This window comes from Rattus norvegicus, chromosome 1 (assembly GCF_036323735.1).
Source record: "Rattus norvegicus strain BN/NHsdMcwi chromosome 1, GRCr8, whole genome shotgun sequence".
NCBI lineage: Eukaryota > Metazoa > Chordata > Mammalia > Rodentia > Muridae > Rattus > Rattus norvegicus.
Window position 1 is genome coordinate 255,850,020 of NC_086019.1, and position 15,144 is coordinate 255,865,163.

Sequence of the window (15,144 nt, forward strand, 5' to 3'; positions counted from 1 at the left end):
TGTCAATGGCTTATGGCTTTAATACCAACATTCTAGAGGCAGGGGCAGATAGGTTTCTGAGTTTGAGGCCAGCCTGGTCTAAACAGTGAGTTTCCAGGACCCTGTATCATGGGCAGAAGCCCTGGATGATTGAGAAGCTAAAAAATGGTACTAGGGGATGGCGACTGTTTTTTTAGTTGCCTAGACTAAGCAGTGTACCCTTGTAACCTCTGGACTTGGGGGAACTAAGTCTGGTGCAGATCCCTGGGGGCTCACTAGCTAGCCAGCCTAACTACTTGGAGAGCTCCAAACCATTGAGAGATGCTGCTTCCAACCAAAAGGTGGACATTGATGGATAACACCCAGAGTTGCCTTTTGGCCCCTCTATGCACATACCCATCTGCATGGACGTGCACACAAACACACCAAAAAAATTGTCTTGTAAGAATGCTGATGTGGAATGCATGAGGCATTGTGTTAATCAGTGTAAACCAGGGATGCTGGAGCACCCCTCTAATCACACCTAGGGACGGCGGAGCACCCCTCTAATCACACCTAGGGACGGCGGAGCACCCCTCTAATCACACCTAGGGACGGCGGAGCACCCCTCTAATCACACCTACGGACGGCGGAGCACCCCTCTAATCACACCTACGGACGGCGGAGCACCCCTCTAATCACACCTAGGGACGGCGGAGCACCCCTCTAATCACACCTAGGGACGGTGGAGCACCCTCTAATCACACCTAGGGACGGCAGGGCACCCCTCTAATCACACCTAGGGATGGCGGAGCACCCCTCTAATCACACCTAGGGACGGCAGAGCACCCCTCTAATCACACCTAGGGATGGTGGAGCACCCCTCTAATCACACCTAGGGATGGCGGAGCACCCCTCTAATCACACCTAGGGATGGTGGAGCACCTCTCTAATCACACCTAGGGATGGCAGAGCACCTCTCTAATCACACCTAGGGATGGTGGAGCACCCCTCTAGTCACACCTAGGGATGGCGGAGCACCTCTCTAATCACACCTAGGGATGGTGGAGCACCCCTCTAGTCACACCTAGGGATGCTAGAGCACCCCTCTAGTCACACCTAGGGATGCTGGAGCACAGCTATAATCCCAGCAGTTGGGAGGTGGTAGCAGGAAGATCCAAAGGTTCACAATAATCCCCAGTTATGAAGCAAGTTCAAAGCCAGCATGTCCTACATGAAATTTCATCTCAAAAACAACAAAAACAGAGGACCTTGTGGAAATTAGATCAATGATTAAATTGCAGCGAGAGAGGGGCTGGAGAAGATGGCTCAGTGGTTAAAAGCACTGCCTGGTCCTGAGTTCAATTCCCAGCAACCACATGATGGCCCCCAACCATCTGTAATGGGATCCAATGTCCTCTTCTGGCACATGCAGATACAGTGCACAAATAAATCTTTAAAAAAATCAGTAAGAGGTAACATGGACAACATTCAGAAGCATTAGCAGAGAAGAGACAGGAGCAAGAGACAGCAACCTGCTAGCAACAGGGTTAAAAAAAAAAAATGAGTTCAACCGATACTGGGAAAACCTGCTGGCAGAGTGAGCAGGGATCCATCCCTAAGGAACCTTCCGGACTCCTTAGATAGCGGACCCTTCCATCCTCAGACACGTAGGGCATGTGGGGAGGCCAGAGGTCCATACCTCGTTTCCCCCTAGCCTTCTCTCCTTACTTTTTTGATACGGCTACATTAGCCAGTCATCGAGCTGCCACAGTCCTCATACTTGTGTAGCAAGCGCTTTACCCATGAGCCAATTCTTCCAGATCTCTGTCTGCATCTTAAGACATGAATATGTTAATGCATAATTAGTGTAATAGATGTCAAATACCATAATAGACAGTAAACACAGAAGTGTCTCATTTAAATCTCTCTCCTTTTTTGTCTTTTTTTTTTTTTTTTTTTTTTTTTTTTTTTGAGCTGAGGACCGAACCCAGGGCCTTGCGCTTGCTAGGCGAGCGCTCTACTACTGTATCACTGAGCTAAATCCCCAACCCCTAAACCTCTCTTTAATGTTTGTACTTTACCTATTTTACAAGCCAAGTAATTGAAGCCTGCAACATGGCAGGTTTCAGTCTGAATCCTTGCAGGCTGTCACACAGTAAGTGGCTGAGCTAGGATTTAGATCTTCCTATGCGGCTCTCCAATGCTTGCTTCTTTTCCCAGTGAGCACAGTGATGCAAGCCTACAACCCCAGAGCTTAGGAGACTGTGGCAGCATTGCCATAGAGAGGAGAAATCTTTTCAAATCCCATTTTCTTTTTTTTTTTTTATATTTGAACATGTTTCATAATTTATTTTATTTTTTTTATTAACTTGAGTATTTCTTATATACATTTCAAGTGTTATTCCCTTTCCCGGTTTCCGGGCAAACATCCCCTTCCCTCCTCCCCTTCCTTATGGGTGTTCCCCTCCCAACCCTCCCCCCATTGCCGCCCTCCCCCCATAGTCTAGTTCACTGGGGGTTCAGTCTTAGCAGGACCCAGGGCTTCCCCTTCCACTGGTGCTCTTACTAGGATATTCATTGCTACCTATGGGGTCAGAGTCCAGGGTCAGTCCATGTATAGTATTTAGGTAGTGGCTTAGTCCCTGGAAGCTCTGGTTGCTTGGCATTGTTGTACTTTTGGGGTCTCGAGCCCCTTCAAGCTCTTCCAGTTCTTTCTCTGATTCCTTCAACGGGGGACCTGTTCTCAGTTCAGTGGTTTGCTGCTGGCATTCGCCTCTGTATTTGCTGTATTCTGGCTGTGTCTCTCAGGAGCGATCTACATCTAGCTCCTGTCGGTCTGCACTTCTTTGCTTCATCCATCTTGTCTAATTGGGTGGCTGTATATGTATGGGCCACATGTGGGGCAGGCTCTGAATGGGTGTTCCTTCAGTCTCTGTTTTAATCTTTGCCTCTCCCTTCCCTGCCAAGGGTATTCTTTTTCCTCATTTAAAGAAGGAGTGAAGCATTCACATTTTGATCATCCGTCTTGAGTTTCGTTTGTTCTAGGGATCTAGGGTAATTCAAGCATTTGGGCTAATAGCCACTTATCAATCAGTGCATACCATGTATGTCTTTCTGTGATTGGGTTAGCTCACTCAGGATGATATTTTCCAGTTCCAACCATTTGCCTACGAATTTCATAAACTCGTTGTTTTTGATAGCTGAGTAATATTCCATTGTGTAGATGTACCACATTTTCTGTATCCATTCCTCTGTTGAAGGGCATCTGGGTTCTTTCCAGTTTCTGGCTATTATAAATAAGGCTGCGATGAACATAGTGGAGCACGTGTCTCTTTTATATGTTGAGGCATCTTTTGGGTATATGCCCAAGAGAGGTATAGCTGGATCCTCAGGCAGTTCAATGTCCAATTTTCTGAGGAACCTCCAGACTGATTTCCAGAACGGTTTTACCAGTCTGCAATCCCACCAACAATGGAGGAGTGTTCCTCTTTCTCCACATCCTCGCCAGCATCTGCTGTCACCTGAGTTTTTGATCTTAGCCATTCTCACTGGTGTGAGGTGAAATCTCAGGGTTGTTTTGATTTGCATCAAATCCCATTTTCTTCCTCACCAGCGCTCGCCAAAGCCCTGCACTGAACCCAAGGCAGTACCAAGTCCCATAGGCAATCTGCTCCATGTGCAGAATTCCTCAGCTTCTGCCTCCCTCCATGGCAGTGAGGCAGTTGAAACCCAACTCTGGGTCCAGTGTGCTGGCACACGCCTGTCGTTCCACAGCTGGGCAGTCGAGGAGGGAGGATCAAGAATTCGAGAGCATCACTGGCTACTGTGTCAGTCAGTATTCTATTGCTGTGAAGAGACCATGACCAAGGCAGCCCTCACAAAAGAAAGCCTTTAATTGAGGGCTGCCTGACAGGTTCGGAGGGTCAGTGTATTATCATCATGCTGAGAAGCATGACACACACAGGCAGACATATGGGTGCCGAAGAGTTGCTGAGAGCTACATCCTGATGCAGGGGCCGAGACACACTCTGGGCTTTTGAAACCTCACAGCCCATCCCCAGTGACACACTTTCTCCAATAAGGCCACACCTCCTAATCCTTTCTAATAGTGACACTCTCTGGTGACCAAACATTCCAATCTATGAGCCTACAGGGGCCATACTCATTCAAACCATCATAGCTACAGCTACACAGCAAGTTTGAGGCCAGCCTTGGCTACATGAAATTTCATCTCAATAACATCAACAACAAACAAACAAACAAACAAACAAAAAGAAAAAAACTGGGTTCTGACACAGGTATGGGTGATATATACAACATCCCAGCATTTGGGAGGCTGAGGCAGGACGACTTCAAGATCAAGGTTAGCCTGGGGTACACAAACAAACCTTGCCTCAAATTCTTTTTTTTTTCTTTTTCTTTTTTTCAGAGTTGGGGACCGAACCCAGGGCCTTGCGCTTGCTAGGCAAGCGCTCTACCACTGAGCTAAATCCCCAACCCCCTCAAATTCTTAAAAATTAAAAAAGAGGGGGAGGAGGTTGTAATGGGATCCAATGCTCTCTTCTGGTGTGTCTCAAGACAGCAGCAGTGTACTCACATACATAAAAGAAATACATAAATCTTTCTTTAAAAAATCCATTGTTCTGCACTGACCAAAGAGGGTTGGGTATAAGAGTCAAACAACTGTCTCAAGCTCAAATTAGCTTCAGGATTAATTAGTCACAAATAGTCATTGTGATGAAGGCCTCTTAGATTTTACCTGTGAGCTCACACAAAAGGCTAAAACCGTTTGGCTTTAAAGGCAAACGTGAAAAAGGTTTTAATATGTATTTTAAGAGTCCTAGAGGGGAAACCAGAGGAGACTACTCTCTGCCCACATTTCTGACTCTAGAGGAAAACACCTACCACCATCAGGGTCCCCTGCACACAGGGACCCAGAAGTAGGGGCAGGTCCTTCTGGTTGCTGCCCCCAGGGAAAGCTAAAACCCAGCGCTGAAGAATGACTTCAGGCCTGAGACCAAAGGTAAGACCAACTTTTCTGCTCCAAGTGACCTGCCTGGTGGACTCAGGACACACGCCCACAGAAACAGCTAAAAGACAATGGGCAGGAACGACTACACGCCTGAAAGCTGAACACTCTGTTCCCATAACTAGGTGAAAGAAAACAGGAAAAAAGGTCTACAGCACTGCTGACACACACGCCTATAGGACGGTCAAGCCACTGTCAGAAATAGCAGAACAAGGTAACACCAGAGACAAGCTCATGGCAAGAGACAAGCGCAGGAACCTAAGTAATAGAAACCAAGACTACATGGCATTATTAGAGCCCAATTCTCCCACCAAAGGAAACACTGAATATCCAAACACAACAGAAGAGCAAGATCTAGATTTAAAATCACATTTGATCATGATGATGGAGGACTTTAAGAAAGATATAAAGAGGGGTTGGGGATTTAGCTTGGTAGAGCGCTTGCCTAGCAAGCGCAAGGCCCTGGGTTCAGTCCCCAGCTCCGAAAAAAAGAAAAAAAAAGATATAAAGAACTCCCTTAGAGAAATGCAGGAAAACACAAGTAAACAAGTAGAAGTCCTTAGAGAGGAAACACAAAAATCCCTGAAAGAATTACAGGAAAACATAATCAAACAGGTGAAGGAATTGAAAATGGAAATAGAAACAATAAAGAAAGCACAAAGGGAGACAATAGAAAACCAAAGGAAGAGACAACAAGACATAGATACAAGCATCACCAACAGGATACAAGAGATAGAAGAGAGAATCTCAGGAGCAGAAGATTCCATAGAAATCATCGACATAACTGTCAAAGATAATGTAAAACGGAAACAGCTACTGGCCAAAAAATATACAGGAAATGCAGGACTCAATGAGAAGATCAAACCTAAGGATAATAGGTATAGAAGAGAGTGAAGACTCCCAACTCAAAAGACCAGTAAGTATCTTCAACAAAATCATAGAAGAAAACGTCCCTAACCTAAAGAAAGAGATGCCCATAAACATACAAGAAGCCTACAGAACTCCAAATAGATTGAACCAGAAAAGAAACTCCTGTCACATAATAGTTGAAACACCAAATGCACAAAACAAAGAAAGAATATTAAAAGCAGTAAGGGAAAAAGGTCAAGTAATATATAAAGGCAGACCTATCAGAATTACACCAGACTTCTCACCAGAGACTATGAAAGCCAGAAGATCCTGGACAGATGTCATACAGACCCTAAGAGAACACAAATGCCAGCCCAGGTTACTGTATCCATCAAAACTTTCAATTAACATAGAGAAACCAAGATATTCCATGAAAAAAACCAAATTTACACAATATCTTTTTACAAATCAAGCCCTACGAAGGATAATAAATGGTAAAGCCCTACACAAGGAGGCAAGCTACACCCTAGAAAAAGCAAGAAACTAATCCTCTTGGTAACAAAACAAAGAGAAGAAAAGCACCCAAACATAATCTCACATCCAAATATGAATATAACCAGAAGCAATAATCACTATTCCTTAATATCTCTCAATATCAATGGTCTCAACTCTCCAATAAAAAAACATAGATTAACAAACTGGATACACAATGAGGACCCTGCATTCTGCTGCCTACAGGAAACACACCTCAGAGACAAAGACAGACACTACCTTCGAGTGAAAGGCTGGAAAACAACTTTCCAAGCAAATGGTCTGAAGAAGCAAGCTGGAGTCGCCATTCTAATATCAAATAAAATCCATTTTCAACTAAAAGTCATCAAAAAAGATAAGGAAGGACACTTCATATTCATCAAAGGAAAAATCCACCAAGATGAACTCTCAATCCTAAATATCTATGCTCCAGATACAAGGGCACCTACATACATAAAAGAAACCTTACTAAAGCTCAAAGCACACATTGCACCTCATACAATAATATTAGGAGATTTCAACACCCCACTCTCATCAATGGACAGATCATGGAAACAGAAATTAAACAGAGACATAGACAGACTAAGAGAAGTCATGAACCAAATGGACTTAACAGATATTTATAGAACATTCTATCCTAAAACAAAAGGATGTACCTTCATCTCACCACCTCATGGTACCTTCTCCAAAATTGACCATATAATTGGTCATAAAACAGGCCTCAACAGATACAGAAAGATAGAAATAATCCCATGCGTCCCAGACCACCACTGGCTAAAGCTGGTCTTCAATAACAATAAGGGAAGAATGCCCACATATACGTGGAAATTGAACAATGCTTTACTCAATGATAACCTGGTCAAGGAAGAAACAAAGAAAGAAATTAAAGACTTCTTAGAATTTAATGAAAATGAAGGTACAACATACCTAAACTTATGGGACACAATGAAAGCTGTGCTAAGAGGAAAACTCATAGCTCTGAGTGCCTGCAGAAAGAAACAGGAGAGAGCATATATCAGCAGCTTGACAGCACACCTAAAAGCTCTAGAACAAAAAGAAGCAAATACACCCAGGAGGAGTAGAAGGCAGGAAATAATCAAACTCAGAGCTGAAATCAACCAAGTGGAAACAAAAAGGACGATACAAAGAATCAACAGAACCAAAAGCTGGTTCTTTGAGAAAATCAACAAGATAGATAAACCCTTAGGCAGACTAACCAGAGGACACAGAGAGTGTGTCCAAATTAACAAAATCAGAGATGAAAAGGGAGACATAACAACAGAATCAGAGGAAATTCAAAAAAATCATCAGATCCTACTACAAGAGCCTATATTCAAAAAAACTTGAAAATCTGGAGGAAATGGACAATTTCCTAGACAGATACCAGGTACTGAAGTTAAATGAGGAACAGATAAGCCATTTAAACAACCCCATAACTCCTAAAGAATAGAAGCAGTCATTAAAAGTCTCCCAACCAAAAAGAGCCCAGGTCCAGATGGGTTCAGTGCAGAACTCTATCAGACCTTCATAGAAGGCCTCATACCAATACTGTCCAAACGTTCCCACAAAATAGAAACAGACAGAGCACTACCAAATTCCTTCTATGAAGCCACAATTACTCTTATACCTAAACCACACAAAGATCCAACAGAGAAAAAGAACTTCAGATCAATTTCCCTTATGAATATCGACGCAAAAATACTCAATAAAATTCTGGCAAACCGAATCCAAGAGCACATCAAAACAATCATCCACCATGATCAAGTAGGCTTCATCCCAGGCATGCAGGGATGGTTTAATATACAGAAAACCATCAATGTGATCCACTATATAAACAAACTGAAAGAACAAAACCACATGATCATTTCATTAGAGGCTGACAAAGCACGGACAAAATTCAACACCCCTTCATGATAAAAATCCTGGAAAGAACAGGAATTCAAGGCCCATACCTAAACATAGTAAAAACCATATACAGCAAACCAGTAGCTAACATTTAACTAAATGGAGAGAAACTTGAAGCAATCCCTCTAAAATCAGGGACTAGACAAGGCTGCCCACTCTCTCCCTACTTATTCAATAAAGTTTTCAAAGTCCTAGCCAGAGGAATTAGACAACAAAAGGAGATCAAAGGGATACAGATTGGAAAGGAAGACATCAAAATATCACTAATTGCAGATGATATGATAGTATATTTAAGTGATCCCAAAAGTTCCACCAGAGAACTACTAAAGCTGATAAACACCTTCTGCAAAGTGGCTGGGTATAAAATTAACTCAAAGAAATCAGTAGCCTTCCTCTACACAAAAGAGAAACAAGCCCAGAAAGAAATTAGGGGAACGACACCCTTCATAATAGTTCCAAATAAAATAAAATACCTCGGTGTGACTTTAACCAAGCAAGTGAAAGATCTGTATGATAAGAACTTCAAGCCTCTGAAGAAAGAAATTGAAGAAGATCTCAGAAGATGGAAAGATCTCCCATGCTCTTGGATTGGCAGGATTAATATAGTAAAAATGGCCATTTTGCCAAAAGCGATCTACAGATTCAATGCAATCCCCATCAAAATTCCAATCCAATTCTTCATAAAGTTAGACAGAACAATTTGCAAATTCATCTGGAATAACAAAAAACCCAGGATAGCTAAAACTATCCTCAACAATAAAAGGACTTCTGGGGGAATCACTATCCCAGAACTCAAGCAGTATTACAGAGCAATAGTGATAAAAACTGTATGGTGTTTGTACAGAGACAGGCAGCTAGACCAGTGTAATAGAATTAAAGACCCAGAAATGAACCCACACACCTATGGTCACTTGATTTTTGACAAAAGAGCCAAAACCATCCAATGGAAAAAAGATAGCATTTTCAGCAAATGGTGCTGGTTCAACTGGAGGTCAGCATGTTGAAGAATGCAGATCGATCCATTCTTATCACCCTGTACAAAGCTTAAGTCCAAGTGGATCAAGGACCTCCACATCAAACCAGATACACTCAAACTAGTAGAAGTAAAAGTGGGGAAGAATTTCAAACATGTGGGCACTGGAGGACATTTCCTGAACAAAACACCAATGGCTTACGCTCTAAGATCAAGAATCGACAAATGGGATCTCATAAAACTACAAAGCTTCTATAAGGCAAAGGACACTATTGTTAGGACAAAATGGCAACCAACAGATTGGGAAAAGATCTTTACCAATCCTACAAATGATAGAGGGCTTATATCCAAAATATACAAAGAACTCACAAAGTTAGACTGCAGGGAAACAAATAACACTATTAAAAAATGGGGTTCAGAGCTAAACAAAGAATTCACAGCTGAGGAATGTCGAATGGCTGAGAAGCACCTAAAGAAATGTTCAACATCTTTAGTCATAAGGGAAATGCAAATCAAAACAACCCTGAGATTCCACCTCACACCAGTCAGAATGGCTAAGATCAAAAACTCCAGTGACAGCAGATGCTGGCGAGGATGTGGAGAAAGAGGAACACTCCTCCATTGTTGGTGGGATTGCAAACTGGTACAACCATTCTGGAAATCAGTCTGGAGGTTCCTCAGAAAATTGGACATTGCACTGCCTGAGGACCCAGCTATACCTCTCCTGGGCATATACCCAAAAGATGCTCCAACATATAACAAAGACACATGCTCCACTATGTTCATAGCAGCCTTATTTATAACAGCCAGAAGCTGGAAAGAACCCAGATGCCCTTCAACAGAGGAATGGATACAGAAAATGTGGTACACTTATTCAATGGAGTACTACTCAGCTATCAAAAACAATGACTTTATGAAATTCATAGGCAAATGGATGGAACTGGAAAATATCATCCTGAGTGACGTAACCCAATCACAGAAAAGTACACATGGTATGCACTCATTGATAAGTGGATATTAGTCCAAATACTCGAATTACCCTAGATGCACAGAACACATGAAACTCAAGAAGGATGACCAAAATGCAGATGCTTCTTCACTCCTTCTTTAAAAGGGGAACAAGAATACTCTTGGGAGGAGTTGGGGAGGCAAAGTTTAGAGCAGAGGCTGAAGGAACACCCATTCAGAGCCTGCCCCACATGTGGCCCATACATATACAGCCACCAAACTAGATAAGATAGATGAAGCAAAGAAGTACAGGCTGACAGGAACTGGATGTAGATCTCTCCTGAGAGACACAGCCAGAATAAGGCAAATACATAGGCGAATGCCAGGAGCAAACCACTGAACTGGGAATAGGACCCCCCGTTGAAGGAATCAGAGAAAGGACTGAAAGAGCTGACGGGGCTTGAGACCCCATATGAACAACAATGCCAACCAACCAGAGCTTCCAGGGACTAAGCCACTACCTAAAGACTATAAATGGACTGACCCTGGGCTCCAACCTCATAGGTAACAATGAATAGCCTAGTAAGAGCACCAGTGGAAGGGGAAGCCCTTGGTCCTGCCAAGGCTGGACCCCCAGTGAACGGGATTCTTGTGGGGAGGGCGCTAATGGGGGGAGGATGGGGAAGGGGAACACCCATAGAGAAGGGGATGGGGAGGGGTTAGGGGGATGTTGGCCTGGAAACCAGGAAAGGAAATAACGTTTGAAATGTAACTAAGAAATACCCAATTTAATAAAGATGGGGGGAAAAAAAGAATACTGGAGAGCTAGGATCTAGTTCAGTGGAAGAACACTTGATGAGAATGTCCAAGCTGAATCTGGGGTTTTTGTTTTGTTTGTTTTTTGTTGGTTGGCTGTTTTGTATGTTGCTGTTGTTGTTTTGGTTTTTCTTTTTTCTTTTTTCTTTTTTTTTTCTTTTTTTCGGAGCTGGGGACCGAACCCAAGGCCTTGCGCTTGCTAGGCAAGTGCTCTACCGCTGAGCTAAATCCCCAACCCTCTGTTTTGGTTTTTCAACACAGTTTTTTTCTCTGTGTAGTCCTGGCTGTCCTGGAACTTGCTCTGTAGACCAGGCTGGCCTGAAATTCATAGGGTTCTCCCTGCCTCTGCCTCCTGGGTGCTGGGGTTAAAGGAATGTGCCACTACACCCATTTAGGCTCTCAGGAGGAAGAACAGGTCCATCTCTGTGAGTCTGAGGTCAGTCTGGTCTACAGAGTAAGCACCAGGTCTGTCTCAAATAAATAAAATAAATAAAATGATTTCTTCTTATGTATGGGAGCTGATGTGCCTGTGTGTGTACATGTGTAGGCCTGAATCTGATGTCAGGTGACTTCTTTGAGAAGCGGACCACCATCTAACCCGGATTTTTCCCCGGGTGTGTGTGTGGGGGCGGGGGGTTGAATAGAACCAGGCACTCCATTCTCAAGCCAAACCCCAAGTTCTAAAAAGATTGCCTTTTGTGTTATTTAAACTTAAACTAAATTCTAAAAACCCATTACGATGGTTTGCATATGCTTGGCCCAGGGAGTCGCACTATTAGAAGGTGTGGCCTTGTGGGGGCGGGCTTGGAGAGCCTCCTCCTAGCTACCTGAGGATGCTCAGTCTGTTTCTGGCTTCCTTCGGGTGAAGATGTAGAATTCTCAGCTCCTCTAGCACCATGCCTGCCTGGATGCTGCCATGTTCCCGCCTTGATGATAATGGACAGAACCTCTGAACCTGTAAGCCAGCCCCAATTAAATGATGTCCTTTATAAAACTTGCCTTGGTCATGGTGTCTATTCACAGCAATAAGACCCTAACTAAGACACCCATTGATAGGGAATTTATGAAATTATCAGGAAAAAAAAAGTCATCCAAGCCTATTGTACTGTCTGTTCCCTGAGACTGTCGTATATATACATCTACCCCAGGTAGAAGCAATCCCTTCAAGATAACAGAAAGCAAACCCAGTAAGAATATTACTTTAAAGTAAAGCCAGGGGGAGAGTCAGAACTCGCCTGGATGTGGTAGAAACACACCAAGCAGACTGCTTCCTCATGGGCACCCCACATTGCTTTTGAGTGTATTTTCATTGTAATATCATCAGACATCTTCAAGGTCCTGAAAACATGAGAATGCAAGATCACACCTTTTTCCTTCTAACCGAGTAAGTGCATACACCTGAGAGCAAACCCAGTCATTTAAAATGAGAGCGACTGGCAGATGCCCCTCGCCAGCTCTTAAAACAGCACCTAAGGAAAATACTTTTCTTCACAGAAACTACTATTACTGCCTTCGCAAGTTTCCAGTTTTATATGCATATTCGATTGTCATCGTGCATTTCCCACTTTCCAAATATCTCACATGGACTTGCCATTTAATGGGAAAACCACTCTGGAACCCAGCTGAACAAAGGACTGTTTTTATTACGTTACCGCGCTCTGCTGCACCTCTTCCGAGACAAAGAGAGCGATCTCTAAGCAGATCAAAGGCCTTCCCTCGCCCCGTATTGATCTCCGAGAAGATAATTTGATTGCCCCTGCGTTTTCCGTTCCTATCTTACAAGCTCAAGGCTGGGATGGAGACCAGCTAAGATTTATAAAGACTTTCTCACAACACACACACAAAGACACACACAAGACTTTCTCACAACACACACACAAAGACACCCACGCAGAGTGGGATTCTGTTAAAACGGTAAGTCGTGCTGCAGATTTTTGAAGATTTACGCTTCTGTAGGGCCTCGGTGACTCCTCCTAGGTCTACAGACAAAGGAAACAAATGAAGATCGATTGCGGAGGACTTTCTCATCTGTTTTCCTCACGGATTCGTCACTGGAGCTACCAGATGGCCACTTTCTTCCCTGATGAGGCAGGTGGCCTCTGTTCAATGTTTGTGACCTGTCATTCCAGCTCTCTAATGGGTTCTCGAGGGTTTTAGAGTACCCAGCAGAGTAACCCGGATCATGGAATGAAGGCTAGAAACGAGGAATATAATCAGTAACCGTGCTAGTCTGTTGCTGATAACTGCACTGGGCAAACCCCAAAGGGATGCCTTGCTGCTGTTGTTGGCTAAAGGACCTACATCTGGGGACTGAAGAAATGGCTCAGCAGTGACAAGCACTTGCTGTTCATGTACAGGACACAAACTCAGTTCCCAGACTGACAAAAAAAAAAAAAAAAAAAAAAAAGTGCACAGCTGTTCAACCATCCAGCTCCTGGGCAATGTGTCGCCCTCTTCAGGCCTCTATGGGACCTGCACTCAAGCTCTCATTCTTAAACCCTCACACTGACACACATGTATACACGACTGCAAAATAAATCTTTTCTCAAAAGAGCCTACCTCTGACTTTTTCCTTCTTTTTCCAGACAGGACCCCATAGCCTAGACTGGCCTGGTACTTGCTGTCTAGCCCAGGCTAGCCTCAAACTCAGACTCTTTTTAGCCTCAACTGTCACATGTTGGAATTAAAAAACTATGCCACACAACAGGTTAGGGCCTCTTTGGTCCTCAGCTCAGGGTTCTTGTGATTCTTCTGCTTCAAATGCTGGGATCACAGGCTGATCCATTAGCAATGTACATTAAAACAAATTTACCTCCTACAGATTCCTCTGCTAGGTACATCAAGGAAGAGAGGACTGCCCATCTTTGACTTGGGAACAAAAGGACATTCATGCTATAAAGAAATCCTGCCGGGCTGGAGAGACGGCTCAGCAGTTAAGAGCACTCACTGCTCTTCCAGAGGTCCTGAGTTCAATTCCAGCAACCACATGGTGGCTCACAACCATCTGTAATGAGATCTGATGCTCTCTTCTGATGTGTCTGAGACAGTGACAGTGTACTTATATATAATAAATAAATCTTTAAAAAAGAAGTCCTGGCAAATGTGGTGGTGCACACCTTTAATCTCAGCATTCAGCAGGCAGAGGTAGTAGATCTCTTTGTTAGAGACCAGCCTGGATACACAGCAAGTCCCAAGCCAGCCAGAACACAGAAAGACCCTGTCTCAAAATAGATAACCAACCTCCTTCAGGGCTAATAGACCTTTTTAGCTCAATGAAATGAGCTCGTTTGGCACCTGAAACCGTTCATGGGACACTGGTCCAAGCACAAGAGAAAGCAGAATGCAGGAGGACCAGCCTCAGAGCCGGAGATGTTCATCACCAAGCTTTATCTCCACCCCTTTCCTGCTTAGTGATAATGCAAGATGGAAAAAAATAAATAACTCTGTATCAAGCTCATACGGTTAATGGATATATCCCCCTATTTATTAGGAAGGAACTGGCTCGCCAGGCATTGGACAAACCTGTCATCTTAGCACTGGTGGACCAGGGAAGACTTTGTGCAACCTAGGCCCCAGTGAGAGCCTTCCTTCTCCAAGAGCTGAAGTAGGAGCACTGCCACACATGTAAGTGCTTGGCAGACTTTCAGGAGATCGATATGGCATTTCATTTGTGAAGGTCTATCAAATCTCTGTAGGAAATTAATTCCTATTTCCCCAGTTTAGTTTTGAAGGGAAGCCAACAGTCACATTGATTTGTACACTACCACATTCAAAAGATTTATTCTTTTTAGAGACAGTGGATCAAACATCCTGGGCTGATGTCTAACCCTGTCTTAATACAAACAGTGGCAGGCTGGCGAGGAGGCAACTCTGTGTGAGAAATGCCTGCTGTGCACCCAAGTTTATATCCGAGCGCTTTAGTAACAATCCAAACCTCTAACAAACTTCTGTAACTTCAGCTCTGAAGGACACGGAACCCAAGTGGCTTCTACCTGCACACCCAAGTACACACAGAGACAGCACAAATACTGTTGGGACTTGTCATTTTGTGTTTTTAAGATAGGATCTATGTAGTCCTGGCTGTCCTGGAACTCAAGGCTCCTTCTGTCTCTGCGCCCAAGACTATAGGCAT